The 17,060-nt window shown below is 38.1% G+C and overlaps 1 long non-coding RNA gene across 1 annotated transcript in view; it reads left to right on the top strand.

The window, feature by feature from the left end:
- Positions 1-17,060, top strand: part of LOC134715031 (uncharacterized) — a 32,631-nt gene that overhangs the window by 3,941 nt on the left and 11,630 nt on the right. The gene's annotated exons all lie outside the window — the stretch shown is intronic.

The raw sequence follows: 17,060 nt of genomic DNA, 5'->3' as shown, positions 1-17,060 counted from the left end.
TATATTAATAAAGTACAATAAATAGCTACTTCTGGTTTACACAAGGCCATTTCTGGTTGGCTTTTCAAAGGTTAAATGGCTTGAAACCTAATGCAAAAAGTCCCATGGCTTTATCATGTATACATATGAGGTAAAAGCATCGGTCAAAATCTAGAATGTCAATTTAACCTATGACCTTTGGCTCAATTTCAAGGTCATCAACCAAGGACCTTAAATCATAAGACCCTAGGTCTTAATTATATTTGGTTCATGAGTTATATCACCATATGCATATTTTAAAAAAAAGAGGGGAGAAAACTAATTTGAAGTAAGGGTACCCATTAGACCAATATGTATGTGTTACAACATGTCGCAACTAACTACCCTTTCATCGATTGCTGCCCAGACAGAAGCTACTCTGAGACGATGGCTTCCCTGGAAATTTTTTCTCAAGTGGGAGATCTTCATAATAATTAAGAAATAATTCCTTCATGTCATGCTCTATGCTCATTTTAACATGAGTAGGCATTATATTTGTCGATATTTTACACTGAGCGTTGGGGAGGTGTAAAATGTGGTCAAATTTAATGCCTTTCCATGTTAAATTGAGCATAGAGCATGACATGAAGGAATTATTTCGATTCTAATATGACAAATACAATAGATTTATAGGTCGAAGCGTACGAAAATACAGTAAGAATATTTGGCTGTTCCCGTGTCCTCCCCGAGGAGTCTGTATATGACATTTCATATTTGATAAGTTTAAAAACTACGAGCAGGGCAAATATATATTGTTTGATAAAAATATATAATAAAAGTTTATGTTAGCTGCTTAAATGTAAATATTTAAAAGGATAACGATGGAAACAACGTTAATATAACAGTAAGTCTGTGCGCATGTGTCAAACATATTTTTTGTGCTCATTAGAACATGGCTTTGTTAACAAAGCGTAATAAGGACGTCATATTAGAAATGTCAATAAAAACTTGTTTGTCGTTATTTGTGTATTTTATTCACTTAACACCATGTTCACAGGTTTTTTTTATGTTTTGATATTTTTTTCCTCATAAAATATTCAAAGTTTCAATTTTTTGGGCATTATTTTAGTGAAATTCTGAAAATTCTGCTAATTGACCCAAAATCGTATTTTTTTAACCCAAAACGGCAAAAATGTTGAAAAAAATAATGAGGCTGTACAAATTCCTCACACTGAACGATGTCCATTCCAAGTGTTTTGGACAGAAAACGATATTTGATGTATTAAAAGTATACTAGTTTGGATTCAATTCTTCCATATTCTTCAACAAAAAATGTTTCCTCATTTCAAATTCCCGTAAATTCTGTAAATTTCCTCTGATTTTGACACCGTTTTCAACAAACGGAAGCGCCATGTTTACACTTTCATCCGGTTATTCATGAAAGAAAGATAATTCATGTTTACACTGTTTTGAGCGAGAAATATAAAAGATGTATTCCAATCCTGGTAAAACCAGACTAATCGTCAGAAGTCTGAAGCATGAATCTCAGTAAACCGGGACTCATCGGCGAAAGGGTTAAGTAAAAATATGTTGTCGATATTTTATATCTTATATCGTGTTTGAAAAGAGGTGAAAATAAGCTGAAATCAAAAATTTGGAAATGACCTTGACCTTTGACCTTGACCCTATTTTCTTTTTTTTTTTTACCAAGGATCTCAAATCAAAAGAAACCTAGGTCTCTATTACTTATGGTTTACCAATTATATTTACATTCTACCTATTTTTTAAATACAGAAGGGGAAATAACTTTCATATAGAGTTTCCGGACAGCTTTGGTCAAAACTATTTTTAAGATCCTGAGGATATAACGGGCATATTGGTGAAATAATTTTTTCGTTATTGAATGCATCGTGATAGATTGTAAAACAGCATAAACTTTTAATTCATTTGATTTAAACAGCTTGAATAAAATAAATTTTACTCTTTTAATTTTCATAAAATTTTGACAAAATATTTGCTTTGACTCTTAAATATAAAAATCTCAAAAAACTTAAGCCACACACTTTATTAGAAAAATTTCATTGGATATATTGCAGTATGACAAAGACTATTTTTTATCATTGAGAAGCTTAATATTTCCTCAACTAAAGAATGTGATTAAAACGTTCAGCTCTGTTTACAGAGTTATCTTCTTAGTGTCATGTGGGCGTCAGACCACTAATTACTCCCTCAAATCTAGAACATATGTAAAAGAAGACCTACTCTAACACAAGATAGTGCTTTTGATATCATTGTTAACTTAATTTAACCAACAAATTTGCAGAAATGAAACTTTTGTTAAAAGAGACATTTTGAGCCAAAATTCACTTGTCTACCAGTTTGCATTAAATTTCAGCATTAATGTGCTCCATAGTATACTAATTTAAGATTTCCAGAAAACCAGGGGTTATTTTTGGAGTACCTCTGCTTCTAAGGTCAGATGTACCACCTTAATAGTAGAATTTTGCAACAGAGTATTTATCGTAATTTGAAAACAATTTGCTATTGACAAAACAAATATCAAATGATCATTTTAGAAATACATTGTGTTTCAAGTGCAAAGTCTCTTCTAACAATTAACAATTAACAATTAACATAGTTGTTTTCTGAGCTAGTTCTGATTGGTCAGGTTTTATTGTCTGTTTCTTGCTTACATTCTATATGGATAGTTCAGTGGTATTTCACTTTTCAGGATATGGTGTGTGTTATTCAGAGGGGTCTTTTTATGTAATTTTGAAATGATATACATTTGATATTTGATATTAATTAAGATTGAAAAGACCAAATATTATAGTGCATTAAGGTGGTACCTTACACTACAAGGAGATAACTCTGTAAAATCAGCTAAATGATTTTATGACGTTGTGTTGTTAGGGAACATTAAAGTCATAAGAAACCTCAAATAAAAAAAAAATAATGCATATGTTTTTTATAACTCAATGGATAGTTTTCATTGTAAAACTTATGTACATATACTTTTTTCTGAAGAAAATTCTTTAATTTATTCGTATTTAGAAGAAGTTTACTTTATTTGAATTGCTTCCTTCCAGCAAGCAATTCCCCCGATATATTTTCCGTATGCAAGGTGACCTCAGTGTGACCCATCTCGTAAAAATCCGGTGACCACAATGCGCATGGATGTCCTTAAAATAAACTATTATCTGAATTCACCTGTTAAACACGTGCTCAAATTCCATGCTTTTTTGTTTATTTTTCGTCAATTGTTGACAAACAGGTGACAATCGTTAAACTTCGGCTACAAAACAAGAACTTTAATTACCTGCCATATTTTCACAACAACACTGACCGATTGAAAAAAAAATTGACGATTATACGAAATTTACACGAAAAAATAAATAAATTCGAGCACAGAAGACTAAGTTTATGATGTTTGTATGCATTGGTTTAAGAATTGGAAGAACATTATTTTTCACCGGTCACTCGTTTCTTATGACTTCAAGCTTCTCAATGATCAAAATTAGTGTTTGTCAAACTGCTATATAACCAGTGTAATTTTTCTGATAAAAAGGTTGGTTCAATTTTTTTGAAATGTTTATATTTTTGTCAAAGGGTCAAAGTAAATATTTTGTCAAAATGAAAATTCAACAAGCCAAATTAATTTTGATAAAGGTGGTTTTAATTTTGTTTATAATTTTTAAAATGAAGTTGAAAAAACATTTTGAATCAAAATCTATTTAACCTTGTGAATGTTGAAAATGTTACAACACCAATCTTTAAAATCGAATATCCATGTTAAAGGCTTGTAATTGGCAATGTCACTAGTCCTTTTTTGTCATATTTAAATTAATTATATTTAAGGAAATTCATATTAAATGTCAAACCTTTTTGGTTGGTTAAAGGTTTTTTATTGGTTTAGTCGTAGAATTTGTAATAGATTCTACTCTTAAAGGGGCACTAGCTACAGAAATATAAAAAATCTAATATGTAATTTTTTTGGCTCATTCATTAATGAAAAGCAAATAATGAAATAATAAATCACTGTAAACAGACAACATGATTTAATTTTCAAAATCAGCTTAATAACATTGACAATTAACTATTCATTTGCAAGTGAATAATTCAACCTCACTAAATCCATATTCATGTGAACTTCAATTTGACATCTTAGCTGGATATGAATAGCACCTGAATTATATGTGTAAAGTTATTAAAAGGAAAAGAATGTCAAAATTGAAAGTGAAAAGAAGGTAAATCAATTTGATTGACTGATTTGATCCACAAAAAACATTCATTTCCTCTTAAGAAGCTGGTTACCTCCAAATGGGACGACAGTCATGGATGTTGAAATGGCCCACGTCGCAGACTCACGAGGACGGGCGGCCTCGGATGTTCGCTAGCGGCCTACGACAGCTTTGAGATGTCGTGCTGAAGTTTTCTGGAGATTATCTGGTGTCATTTTTGGGAAGCAGTCCACATGGAAAAATGATGTAGCCAAACTAAAGATACGCTCGATGGGTTCTTTCTAACGTCCCTGTTAAAGAAGCAGGAAAAAATAGAAGAATATGAGATGGAAAATGTCAAATTTACTTGGTCTACAGCAAAGAAGCCCTTTTATTGTATTGCTGTTCTTCATATTCAAGTTCACAGACCAGTCCTTCAACAATGAGAAAATGTTAAAAGATAAAAAATTGTGTATAAAAATGTTTTGATTTGTGTACATTAATGTGAATAATAATGACTCTCTTTTATTTGCAATTCTACCAAGGAGGATGGACAGAAGAATTGAAGCAGCCTACAGTGAAAGACTTGAAGAAATATAGGCAATGTAAGTACGATTAAGTGATTTTGCTGCTTGTGGCGTTTCCTGGAAGTAGCTGGTGACCTCCAAATGGGACGACAGTCATGGATGTTGAAATGGCCTACGTCGCAGACTCGCGAGGACGGGCGGCCTCGGATGTTCGCTAGCGGCCTACGACAGCTACAGGCTTCCTGCCCATGCCTGTAGAAGGGGACTTTGAGATGTCATGCTGAAGTTTTTCTGGAGATTATCTGGTGTCATTTTTGGGAAGCAGTCCACATGGAAAAATGATGTAGCCAAACTAAAGATACGCTCGATGGGTTCTTTCTAACGTCCCTGTTAAAGAAGCAGGAAAAAATAGAAGAATATGAGATGGAAAATGTCAAATTTACTTGGTCTACAGCAAAGAAACCCTTTTATTGTATTGCTGTTCTTCATATTCAAGTTCACAGACCAGTCCTTCAACAATGAGAAAATGTTAAAAGATAAAAAATTGTGTATAAAAATGTTTTGATTTGTGTACATTAATGTGAATAATAATGACTCTCTTTTATTTGCAATTCTACCAAGGAGGATGGACAGAAGAATTGAAGCAGCCTACAGTGAAAGACTTGAAGAAATATAGGCAATGTAAGTACGATTAAGTGATTTTGCTGCTTGTGGCGTTTCCTGGAAGTAGCTGGTGACCTCCAAATGGGACGACAGTCATGGATGTTGAAATGGCCTACGTCGCAGACTCGCGAGGACGGGCGGCCTCGGATGTTCGCTAGCGGCCTACGACAGCTACAGGCTTCCTGCCCATGCCTGTAGAAGGGGACTTTGAGATGTCATGCTGAAGTTTTTCTGGAGATTATCTGGTGTCATTTTTGGGAAGCAGTCCACATGGAAAAATGATGTAGCCAAACTAAAGATACGCTCGATGGGTTCTTTCTAACGTCCCTGTTAAAGAAGCAGGAAAAAATAGAAGAATATGAGATGGAAAATGTCAAATTTACTTGGTCTACAGCAAAGAAACCCTTTTATTGTATTGCTGTTCTTCATATTCAAGTTCACAGACCAGTCCTTCAACAATGAGAAAATGTTAAAAGATAAAAAATTGTGTATAAAAATGTTTTGATTTGTGTACATTAATGTGAATAATAATGACTCTCTTTTATTTGCAATTCTACCAAGGAGGATGGACAGAAGAATTGAAGCAGCCTACAGTGAAAGACTTGAAGAAATATAGGCAATGTAAGTACGATTAAGTGATTTTGCTGCTTGTGGCGTTTCCTGGAAGTAGCTGGTGACCTCCAAATGGGACGACAGTCATGGATGTTGAAATGGCCTACGTCGCAGACTCGCGAGGACGGGCGGCCTCGGATGTTCGCTAGCGGCCTACGACAGCTACAGGCTTCCTGCCCATGCCTGTAGAAGGGGACTTTGAGATGTCATGCTGAAGTTTTTCTGGAGATTATCTGGTGTCATTTTTGGGAAGCAGTCCACATGGAAAAATGATGTAGCCAAACTAAAGATACGCTCGATGGGTTCTTTCTAACGTCCCTGTTAAAGAAGCAGGAAAAAATAGAAGAATATGAGATGGAAAATGTCAAATTTACTTGGTCTACAGCAAAGAAACCCTTTTATTGTATTGCTGTTCTTCATATTCAAGTTCACAGACCAGTCCTTCAACAATGAGAAAATGTTAAAAGATAAAAAATTGTGTATAAAAATGTTTTGATTTGTGTACATTAATGTGAATAATAATGACTCTCTTTTATTTGCAATTCTACCAAGGAGGATGGACAGAAGAATTGAAGCAGCCTACAGTGAAAGACTTGAAGAAATATAGGCAATGTAAGTACGATTAAGTGATTTTGCTGCTTGTGGCGTTTCCTGGAAGTAGCTGGTGACCTCCAAATGGGACGACAGTCATGGATGTTGAAATGGCCTACGTCGCAGACTCGCGAGGACGGGCGGCCTCGGATGTTCGCTAGCGGCCTACGACAGCTACAGGCTTCCTGCCCATGCCTGTAGAAGGGGACTTTGAGATGTCATGCTGAAGTTTTTCTGGAGATTATCTGGTGTCATTTTTGGGAAGCAGTCCACATGGAAAAATGATGTAGCCAAACTAATGATACGCTCGATGGGTTCTTTCTAACGTCCCTGTTAAAGAAGCAGGAAAAAATAGAAGAATATGAGATGGAAAATGTCAAATATACTTGGTCTACAGCAAAGAAACCCTTTTATTGTATTGCTGTTCTTCATATTCAAGTTCACAGACCAGTCCTTCAACAATGAGAAAATGTTAAAAGATAAAAAATTGTGTATAAAAATGTTTTGATTTGTGTACATTAATGTGAATAATAATGACTCTCTTTTATTTGCAATTCTACCAAGGAGGATGGACAGAAGAATTGAAGCAGCCTACAGTGAAAGACTTGAAGAAATATAGGCAATGTAAGTACGATTAAGTGATTTTGCTGCTTGTGGCGTTTCCTGGAAGTAGCTGGTGACCTCCAAATGGGACGACAGTCATGGATGTTGAAATGGCCTACGTCGCAGACTCGCGAGGACGGGCGGCCTCGGATGTTCGCTAGCGGCCTACGACAGCTACAGGCTTCCTGCCCATGCCTGTAGAAGGGGACTTTGAGATGTCATGCTGAAGTTTTCTGGAGATTATCTGGTGTCATTTTTGGGAAGCAGTCCACATGGAAAAATGATGTAGCCAAACTAAAGATACGCTCTATGGGTTCTTTCTAACGTCCCTGTTAAAGAAGCAGGAAAAAATAGAAGAATAAGAGATGGAAAATGTCAAATTTACTTGGTCTACAGCAAAGAAACCCTTTTATTGTATTGCTGTTCTTCATATTCAAGTTCACAGACCAGTCCTTCAACAATGAGAAAATGTTAAAAGATAAAAAATTGTGTATAAAAATGTTTTGATTTGTGTACATTAATGTGAATAATAATGACTCTCTTTTATTTGCAATTCTACCAAGGAGGATGGACAGAAGAATTGAAGCAGCCTACAGTGAAAGACTTGAAGAAATATAGGCAATGTAAGTACGATTAAGTGATTTTGCTGCTTGTGGCGTTTCCTGGAAGTAGCTGGTGACCTCCAAATGGGACGACAGTCATGGATGTTGAAATGGCCTACGTCGCAGACTCGCGAGGACGGGCGGCCTCGGATGTTCGCTAGCGGCCTACGACAGCTACAGGCTTCCTGCCCATGCCTGTAGAAGGGGACTTTGAGATGTCATGCTGATGTTTTCTGGAGATTATCTGGTGTCATTTTTGGGAAGCAGTCCACATGGAAAAATGATGTAGCCAAACTAATGATACGCTCGATGGGTTCTTTCTAACGTCCCTGTTAAAGAAGCAGGAAAAAATAGAAGAATATGAGATGGAAAATGTCAAATTTACTTGGTCTACAGCAAAGAAACCCTTTTATTGTATTGCTGTTCTTCATATTCAAGTTCACAGACCAGTCCTTCAACAATGAGAAAATGTTAAAAGATAAAAAATTGTGTATAAAAATGTTTTGATTTGTGTACATTAATGTGAATAATAATGACTCTCTTTTATTTGCAATTCTACCAAGGAGGATGGACAGAAGAATTGAAGCAGCCTACAGTGAAAGACTTGAAGAAATATAGGCAATGTAAGTACGATTAAGTGATTTTGCTGCTTGTGGCGTTTCCTGGAAGTAGCTGGTGACCTCCAAATGGGACGACAGTCATGGATGTTGAAATGGCCTACGTCGCAGACTCGCGAGGACGGGCGGCCTCGGATGTTCGCTAGCGGCCTACGACAGCTACAGGCTTCCTGCCCATGCCTGTAGAAGGGGACTTTGAGATGTCATGCTGAAGTTTTCTGGAGATTATCTGGTGTCATTTTTGGGAAGCAGTCCACATGGAAAAATGATGTAGCCAAACTAAAGATACGCTCGATGGGTTCTTTCTAACGTCCCTGTTAAAGAAGCAGGAAAAAATAGAAGAATATGATATGGAAAATGTCAAATTTACTTGGTCTACAGCAAAGAAACCCTTTTATTGTATTGCTGTTCTTCATATTCAAGTTCACAGACCAGTCCTTCAACAATGAGAAAATGTTAAAAGATAAAAAATTGTGTATAAAAATGTTTTGATTTGTGTACATTAATGTGAATAATAATGACTCTCTTTTATTTGCAATTCTACCAAGGAGGATGGACAGAAGAATTGAAGCAGCCTACAGTGAAAGACTTGAAGAAATATAGGCAATGTAAGTACGATTAAGTGATTTTGCTGCTTGTGGCATTTCCTGGAAGTAGCTGGTGACCTCCAAATGGGACGACAGTCATGGATGTTGAAATGGCCTACGTCGCAGACTCGCGAGGACGGGCGGCCTCGGATGTTCGCTAGCGGCCTACGACAGCTACAGGCTTCCTGCCCATGCCTGTAGAAGGGGACTTTGAGATGTCATGCTGAAGTTTTCTGGAGATTATCTGGTGTCATTTTTGGGAAGCAGTCCACATGGAAAAATGATGTAGCCAAACTAATGATACGCTCGATGGGTTCTTTCTAACGTCCTTGTTAAAGAAGCAGGAAAAAATAGAAGAATATGAGATGGAAAATGTCAAATTTACTTGGTCTACAGCAAAGAAACCCTTTTATTGTATTGCTGTTCTTCATATTCAAGTTCACAGACCAGTCCTTCAACAATGAGAAAATGTTAAAAGATAAAAAATTGTGTATAAAAATGTTTTGATTTGTGTACATTAATGTGAATAATAATGACTCTCTTTTATTTGCAATTCTACCAAGGAGGATGGACAGAAGAATTGAAGCAGCCTACAGTGAAAGACTTGAAGAAATATAGGCAATGTAAGTACGATTAAGTGATTTTGCTGCTTGTGGCGTTTCCTGGAAGTAGCTGGTGACCTCCAAATGGGACGACAGTCATGGATGTTGAAATGGCCTACGTCGCAGACTCGCGAGGACGGGCGGCCTCGGATGTTCGCTAGCGGCCTACGACAGCTACAGGCTTCCTGCCCATGCCTGTAGAAGGGGACTTTGAGATGTCATGCTGAAGTTTTCTGGAGATTATCTGGTGTCATTTTTGGGAAGCAGTCCACATGGAAAAATGATGTAGCCAAACTAAAGATACGCTCTATGGGTTCTTTCTAACGTCCCTGTTAAAGAAGCAGGAAAAAATAGAAGAATAAGAGATGGAAAATGTCAAATTTACTTGGTCTACAGCAAAGAAACCCTTTTATTGTATTGCTGTTCTTCATATTCAAGTTCACAGACCAGTCCTTCAACAATGAGAAAATGTTAAAAGATAAAAAATTGTGTATAAAAATGTTTTGATTTGTGTACATTAATGTGAATAATAATGACTCTCTTTTATTTGCAATTCTACCAAGGAGGATGGACAGAAGAATTGAAGCAGCCTACAGTGAAAGACTTGAAGAAATATAGGCAATGTAAGTACGATTAAGTGATTTTGCTGCTTGTGGCGTTTCCTGGAAGTAGCTGGTGACCTCCAAATGGGACGACAGTCATGGATGTTGAAATGGCCTACGTCGCAGACTCGCGAGGACGGGCGGCCTCGGATGTTCGCTAGCGGCCTACGACAGCTACAGGCTTCCTGCCCATGCCTGTAGAAGGGGACTTTGAGATGTCATGCTGAAGTTTTCTGGAGATTATCTGGTGTCATTTTTGGGAAGCAGTCCACATGGAAAAATGATGTAGCCAAACTAATGATACGCTCGATGGGTTCTTTCTAACGTCCCTGTTAAAGAAGCAGGAAAAAATAGAAGAATATGAGATGGAAAATGTCAAATTTACTTGGTCTACAGCAAAGAAACCCTTTTATTGTATTGCTGTTCTTCATATTCAAGTTCACAGACCAGTCCTTCAACAATGAGAAAATGTTAAAAGATAAAAAATTGTGTATAAAAATGTTTTGATTTGTGTACATTAATGTGAATAATAATGACTCTCTTTTATTTGCAATTCTACCAAGGAGGATGGACAGAAGAATTGAAGCAGCCTACAGTGAAAGACTTGAAGAAATATAGGCAATGTAAGTACGATTAAGTGATTTTGCTGCTTGTGGCGTTTCCTGGAAGTAGCTGGTGACCTCCAAATGGGACGACAGTCATGGATGTTGAAATGGCCTACGTCGCAGACTCGCGAGGACGGGCGGCCTCGGATGTTCGCTAGCGGCCTACGACAGCTACAGGCTTCCTGCCCATGCCTGTAGAAGGGGACTTTGAGATGTCATGCTGAAGTTTTCTGGAGATTATCTGGTGTCATTTTTGGGAAGCAGTCCACATGGAAAAATGATGTAGCCAAACTAAAGATACGCTCGATGGGTTCTTTCTAACGTCCCTGTTAAAGAAGCAGGAAAAAATAGAAGAATATGATATGGAAAATGTCAAATTTACTTGGTCTACAGCAAAGAAACCCTTTTATTGTATTGCTGTTCTTCATATTCAAGTTCACAGACCAGTCCTTCAACAATGAGAAAATGTTAAAAGATAAAAAATTGTGTATAAAAATGTTTTGATTTGTGTACATTAATGTGAATAATAATGACTCTCTTTTATTTGCAATTCTACCAAGGAGGATGGACAGAAGAATTGAAGCAGCCTACAGTGAAAGACTTGAAGAAATATAGGCAATGTAAGTACGATTAAGTGATTTTGCTGCTTGTGGCATTTCCTGGAAGTAGCTGGTGACCTCCAAATGGGACGACAGTCATGGATGTTGAAATGGCCTACGTCGCAGACTCGCGAGGACGGGCGGCCTCGGATGTTCGCTAGCGGCCTACGACAGCTACAGGCTTCCTGCCCATGCCTGTAGAAGGGGACTTTGAGATGTCATGCTGAAGTTTTCTGGAGATTATCTGGTGTCATTTTTGGGAAGCAGTCCACATGGAAAAATGATGTAGCCAAACTAATGATACGCTCGATGGGTTCTTTCTAACGTCCTTGTTAAAGAAGCAGGAAAAAATAGAAGAATATGAGATGGAAAATGTCAAATTTACTTGGTCTACAGCAAAGAAACCCTTTTATTGTATTGCTGTTCTTCATATTCAAGTTCACAGACCAGTCCTTCAACAATGAGAAAATGTTAAAAGATAAAAAATTGTGTATAAAAATGTTTTGATTTGTGTACATTAATGTGAATAATAATGACTCTCTTTTATTTGCAATTCTACCAAGGAGGATGGACAGAAGAATTGAAGCAGCCTACAGTGAAAGACTTGAAGAAATATAGGCAATGTAAGTACGATTAAGTGATTTTGCTGCTTGTGGCGTTTCCTGGAAGTAGCTGGTGACCTCCAAATGGGACGATAGTCATGGATGTTGAAATGGCCTACGTCGCAGACTCGCGAGGACGGGCGGCCTCGGATGTTCGCTAGCGGCCTACGACAGCTACAGGCTTCCTGCCCATGCCTGTAGAAGGGGACTTTGAGATGTCATGCTGAAGTTTTTCTGGAGATTATCTGGTGTCATTTTTGGGAAGCAGTCCACATGGAAAAATGATGTAGCCAAACTAAAGATACGCTCGATGGGTTCTTTCTAACGTCCCTGTTAAAGAAGCAGGAAAAAATAGAAGAATATGAGATGGAAAATGTCAAATTTACTTGGTCTACAGCAAAGAAACCCTTTTATTGTATTGCTGTTCTTCATATTCAAGTTCACAGACCAGTCCTTCAACAATGAGAAAATGTTAAAAGATAAAAAATTGTGTATAAAAATGTTTTGATTTGTGTACATTAATGTGAATAATAATGACTCTCTTTTATTTGCAATTCTACCAAGGAGGATGGACAGAAGAATTGAAGCAGCCTACAGTGAAAGACTTGAAGAAATATAGGCAATGTAAGTACGATTAAGTGATTTTGCTGCTTGTGGCATTTCCTGGAAGTAGCTGGTGACCTCCAAATGGGACGACAGTCATGGATGTTGAAATGGCCTACGTCGCAGACTCGCGAGGACGGGCGGCCTCGGATGTTCGCTAGCGGCCTACGACAGCTACAGGCTTCCTGCCCATGCCTGTAGAAGGGGACTTTGAGATGTCATGCTGAAGTTTTCTGGAGATTATCTGGTGTCATTTTTGGGAAGCAGTCCACATGGAAAAATGATGTAGCCAAACTAATGATACGCTCGATGGGTTCTTTCTAACGTCCTTGTTAAAGAAGCAGGAAAAAATAGAAGAATATGAGATGGAAAATGTCAAATTTACTTGGTCTACAGCAAAGAAACCCTTTTATTGTATTGCTGTTCTTCATATTCAAGTTCACAGACCAGTCCTTCAACAATGAGAAAATGTTAAAAGATAAAAAATTGTGTATAAAAATGTTTTGATTTGTGTACATTAATGTGAATAATAATGACTCTCTTTTATTTGCAATTCTACCAAGGAGGATGGACAGAAGAATTGAAGCAGCCTACAGTGAAAGACTTGAAGAAATATAGGCAATGTAAGTACGATTAAGTGATTTTGCTGCTTGTGGCGTTTCCTGGAAGTAGCTGGTGACCTCCAAATGGGACGATAGTCATGGATGTTGAAATGGCCTACGTCGCAGACTCGCGAGGACGGGCGGCCTCGGATGTTCGCTAGCGGCCTACGACAGCTACAGGCTTCCTGCCCATGCCTGTAGAAGGGGACTTTGAGATGTCATGCTGAAGTTTTTCTGGAGATTATCTGGTGTCATTTTTGGGAAGCAGTCCACATGGAAAAATGATGTAGCCAAACTAAAGATACGCTCGATGGGTTCTTTCTAACGTCCCTGTTAAAGAAGCAGGAAAAAATAGAAGAATATGAGATGGAAAATGTCAAATTTACTTGGTCTACAGCAAAGAAACCCTTTTATTGTATTGCTGTTCTTCATATTCAAGTTCACAGACCAGTCCTTCAACAATGAGAAAATGTTAAAAGATAAAAAATTGTGTATAAAAATGTTTTGATTTGTGTACATTAATGTGAATAATAATGACTCTCTTTTATTTGCAATTCTACCAAGGAGGATGGACAGAAGAATTGAAGCAGCCTACAGTGAAAGACTTGAAGAAATATAGGCAATGTAAGTACGATTAAGTGATTTTGCTGCTTGTGGCATTTCCTGGAAGTAGCTGGTGACCTCCAAATGGGACGACAGTCATGGATGTTGAAATGGCCTACGTCGCAGACTCGCGAGGACGGGCGGCCTCGGATGTTCGCTAGCGGCCTACGACAGCTACAGGCTTCCTGCCCATGCCTGTAGAAGGGGACTTTGAGATGTCATGCTGAAGTTTTCTGGAGATTATCTGGTGTCATTTTTGGGAAGCAGTCCACATGGAAAAATGATGTAGCCAAACTAATGATACGCTCGATGGGTTCTTTCTAACGTCCCTGTTAAAGAAGCAGGAAAAAATAGAAGAATATGAGATGGAAAATGTCAAATTTACTTGGTCTACAGCAAAGAAACCCTTTTATTGTATTGCTGTTCTTCATATTCAAGTTCACAGACCAGTCCTTCAACAATGAGAAAATGTTAAAAGATAAAAAATTGTGTATAAAAATGTTTTGATTTGTGTACATTAATGTGAATAATAATGACTCTTTTATTTGCAATTCTACAAAGGAGGATGGACAGAAGAATTGAAGCAGCCTACAGTGAAAGACTTGAAGAAATATAGGCAATGTAAGTACGATTAAGTGATTTTGCTGCTTGTGGCGTTTCCTGGAAGTAGCTGGTGACCTCCAAATGGGACGACAGTCATGGATGTTGAAATGGCCTACGTCGCAGACTCGCGAGGACGGGCGGCCTCGGATGTTCGCTAGCGGCCTACGACAGCTACAGGCTTCCTGCCCATGCCTGTAGAAGGGGACTTTGAGATGTCATGCTGAAGTTTTTCTGGAGATTATCTGGTGTCATTTTTGGGAAGCAGTCCACATGGAAAAATGATGTAGCCAAACTAAAGATACGCTCGATGGGTTCTTTCTAACGTCCCTGTTAAAGAAGCAGGAAAAAATAGAAGAATATGAGATGGAAAATGTCAAATTTACTTGGTCTACAGCAAAGAAACCCTTTTATTGTATTGCTGTTCTTCATATTCAAGTTCACAGACCAGTCCTTCAACAATGAGAAAATGTTAAAAGATAAAAAATTGTGTATAAAAATGTTTTGATTTGTGTACATTAATGTGAATAATAATGACTCTCTTTTATTTGCAATTCTACCAAGGAGGATGGACAGAAGAATTGAAGCAGCCTACAGTGAAAGACTTGAAGAAATATAGGCAATGTAAGTACGATTAAGTGATTTTGCTGCTTGTGGCGTTTCCTGGAAGTAGCTGGTGACCTCCAAATGGGACGACAGTCATGGATGTTGAAATGGCCTACGTCGCAGACTCGCGAGGACGGGCGGCCTCGGATGTTCGCTAGCGGCCTACGACAGCTACAGGCTTCCTGCCCATGCCTGTAGAAAGGGACTTTGAGATGTCATGCTGAAGTTTTCTGGAGATTATCTGGTGTCATTTTTGGGAAGCAGTCCACATGGAAAAATGATGTAGCCAAACTAAAGATACGCTCGATGGGTTCTTTCTAACGTCCCTGTTAAAGAAGCAGGAAAAAATAGAAGAATATGAGATGGAAAATGTCAAATTTACTTGGTCTACAGCAAAGAAACCCTTTTATTGTATTGCTGTTCTTCATATTCAAGTTCACAGACCAGTCCTTCAACAATGAGAAAATGTTAAAAGATAAAAAATTGTGTATAAAAATGTTTTGATTTGTGTACATTAATGTGAATAATAATGACTCTCTTTTATTTGCAATTCTACCAAGGAGGATGGACAGAAGAATTGAAGCAGCCTACAGTGAAAGACTTGAAGAAATATAGGCAATGTAAGTACGATTAAGTGATTTTGCTGCTTGTGGCATTTCCTGGAAGTAGCTGGTGACCTCCAAATGGGACGACAGTCATGGATGTTGAAATGGCCTACGTCGCAGACTCGCGAGGACGGGCGGCCTCGGATGTTCGCTAGCGGCCTACGACAGCTACAGGCTTCCTGCCCATGCCTGTAGAAGGGGACTTTGAGATGTCATGCTGAAGTTTTCTGGAGATTATCTGGTGTCATTTTTGGGAAGCAGTCCACATGGAAAAATGATGTAGCCAAACTAATGATACGCTCGATGGGTTCTTTCTAACGTCCTTGTTAAAGAAGCAGGAAAAAATAGAAGAATATGAGATGGAAAATGTCAAATTTACTTGGTCTACAGCAAAGAAACCCTTTTATTGTATTGCTGTTCTTCATATTCAAGTTCACAGACCAGTCCTTCAACAATGAGAAAATGTTAAAAGATAAAAAATTGTGTATAAAAATGTTTTGATTTGTGTACATTAATGTGAATAATAATGACTCTCTTTTATTTGCAATTCTACCAAGGAGGATGGACAGAAGAATTGAAGCAGCCTACAGTGAAAGACTTGAAGAAATATAGGCAATGTAAGTACGATTAAGTGATTTTGCTGCTTGTGGCGTTTCCTGGAAGTAGCTGGTGACCTCCAAATGGGACGACAGTCATGGATGTTGAAATGGCCTACGTCGCAGACTCGCGAGGACGGGCGGCCTCGGATGTTCGCTAGCGGCCTACGACAGCTACAGGCTTCCTGCCCATGCCTGTAGAAGGGGACTTTGAGATGTCATGCTGAAGTTTTCTGGAGATTATCTGGTGTCATTTTTGGGAAGCAGTCCACATGGAAAAATGATGTAGCCAAACTAAAGATACGCTCGATGGGTTCTTTCTAACGTCCCTGTTAAAGAAGCAGGAAAAAATAGAAGAATATGAGATGGAAAATGTCAAATTTACTTGGTCTACAGCAAAGAAACCCTTTTATTGTATTGCTGTTCTTCATATTCAAGTTCACAGACCAGTCCTTCAACAATGAGAAAATGTTAAAAGATAAAAAATTGTGTATAAAAATGTTTTGATTTGTGTACATTAATGTGAATAATAATGACTCTCTTTTATTTGCAATTCTACCAAGGAGGATGGACAGAAGAATTGAAGCAGCCTACAGTGAAAGACTTGAAGAAATATAGGCAATGTAAGTACGATTAAGTGATTTTGCTGCTTGTGGCATTTCCTGGAAGTAGCTGGTGACCTCCAAATGGGACGACAGTCATGGATGTTGAAATGGCCTACGTCGCAGACTCGCGAGGACGGGCGGCCTCGGATGTTCGCTAGCGGCCTACGACAGCTACAGGCTTCCTGCCCATGCCTGTAGAAGGGGACTTTGAGATGTCATGCTGAAGTTTTCTGGAGATTATCTGGTGTCA

Source organism: Mytilus trossulus, chromosome 4 (genome assembly GCF_036588685.1).
Source record: "Mytilus trossulus isolate FHL-02 chromosome 4, PNRI_Mtr1.1.1.hap1, whole genome shotgun sequence".
NCBI classification, from domain to species: domain Eukaryota; kingdom Metazoa; phylum Mollusca; class Bivalvia; order Mytilida; family Mytilidae; genus Mytilus; species Mytilus trossulus.
This window is presented reverse-complemented; position numbering and strand designations above follow the sequence as displayed.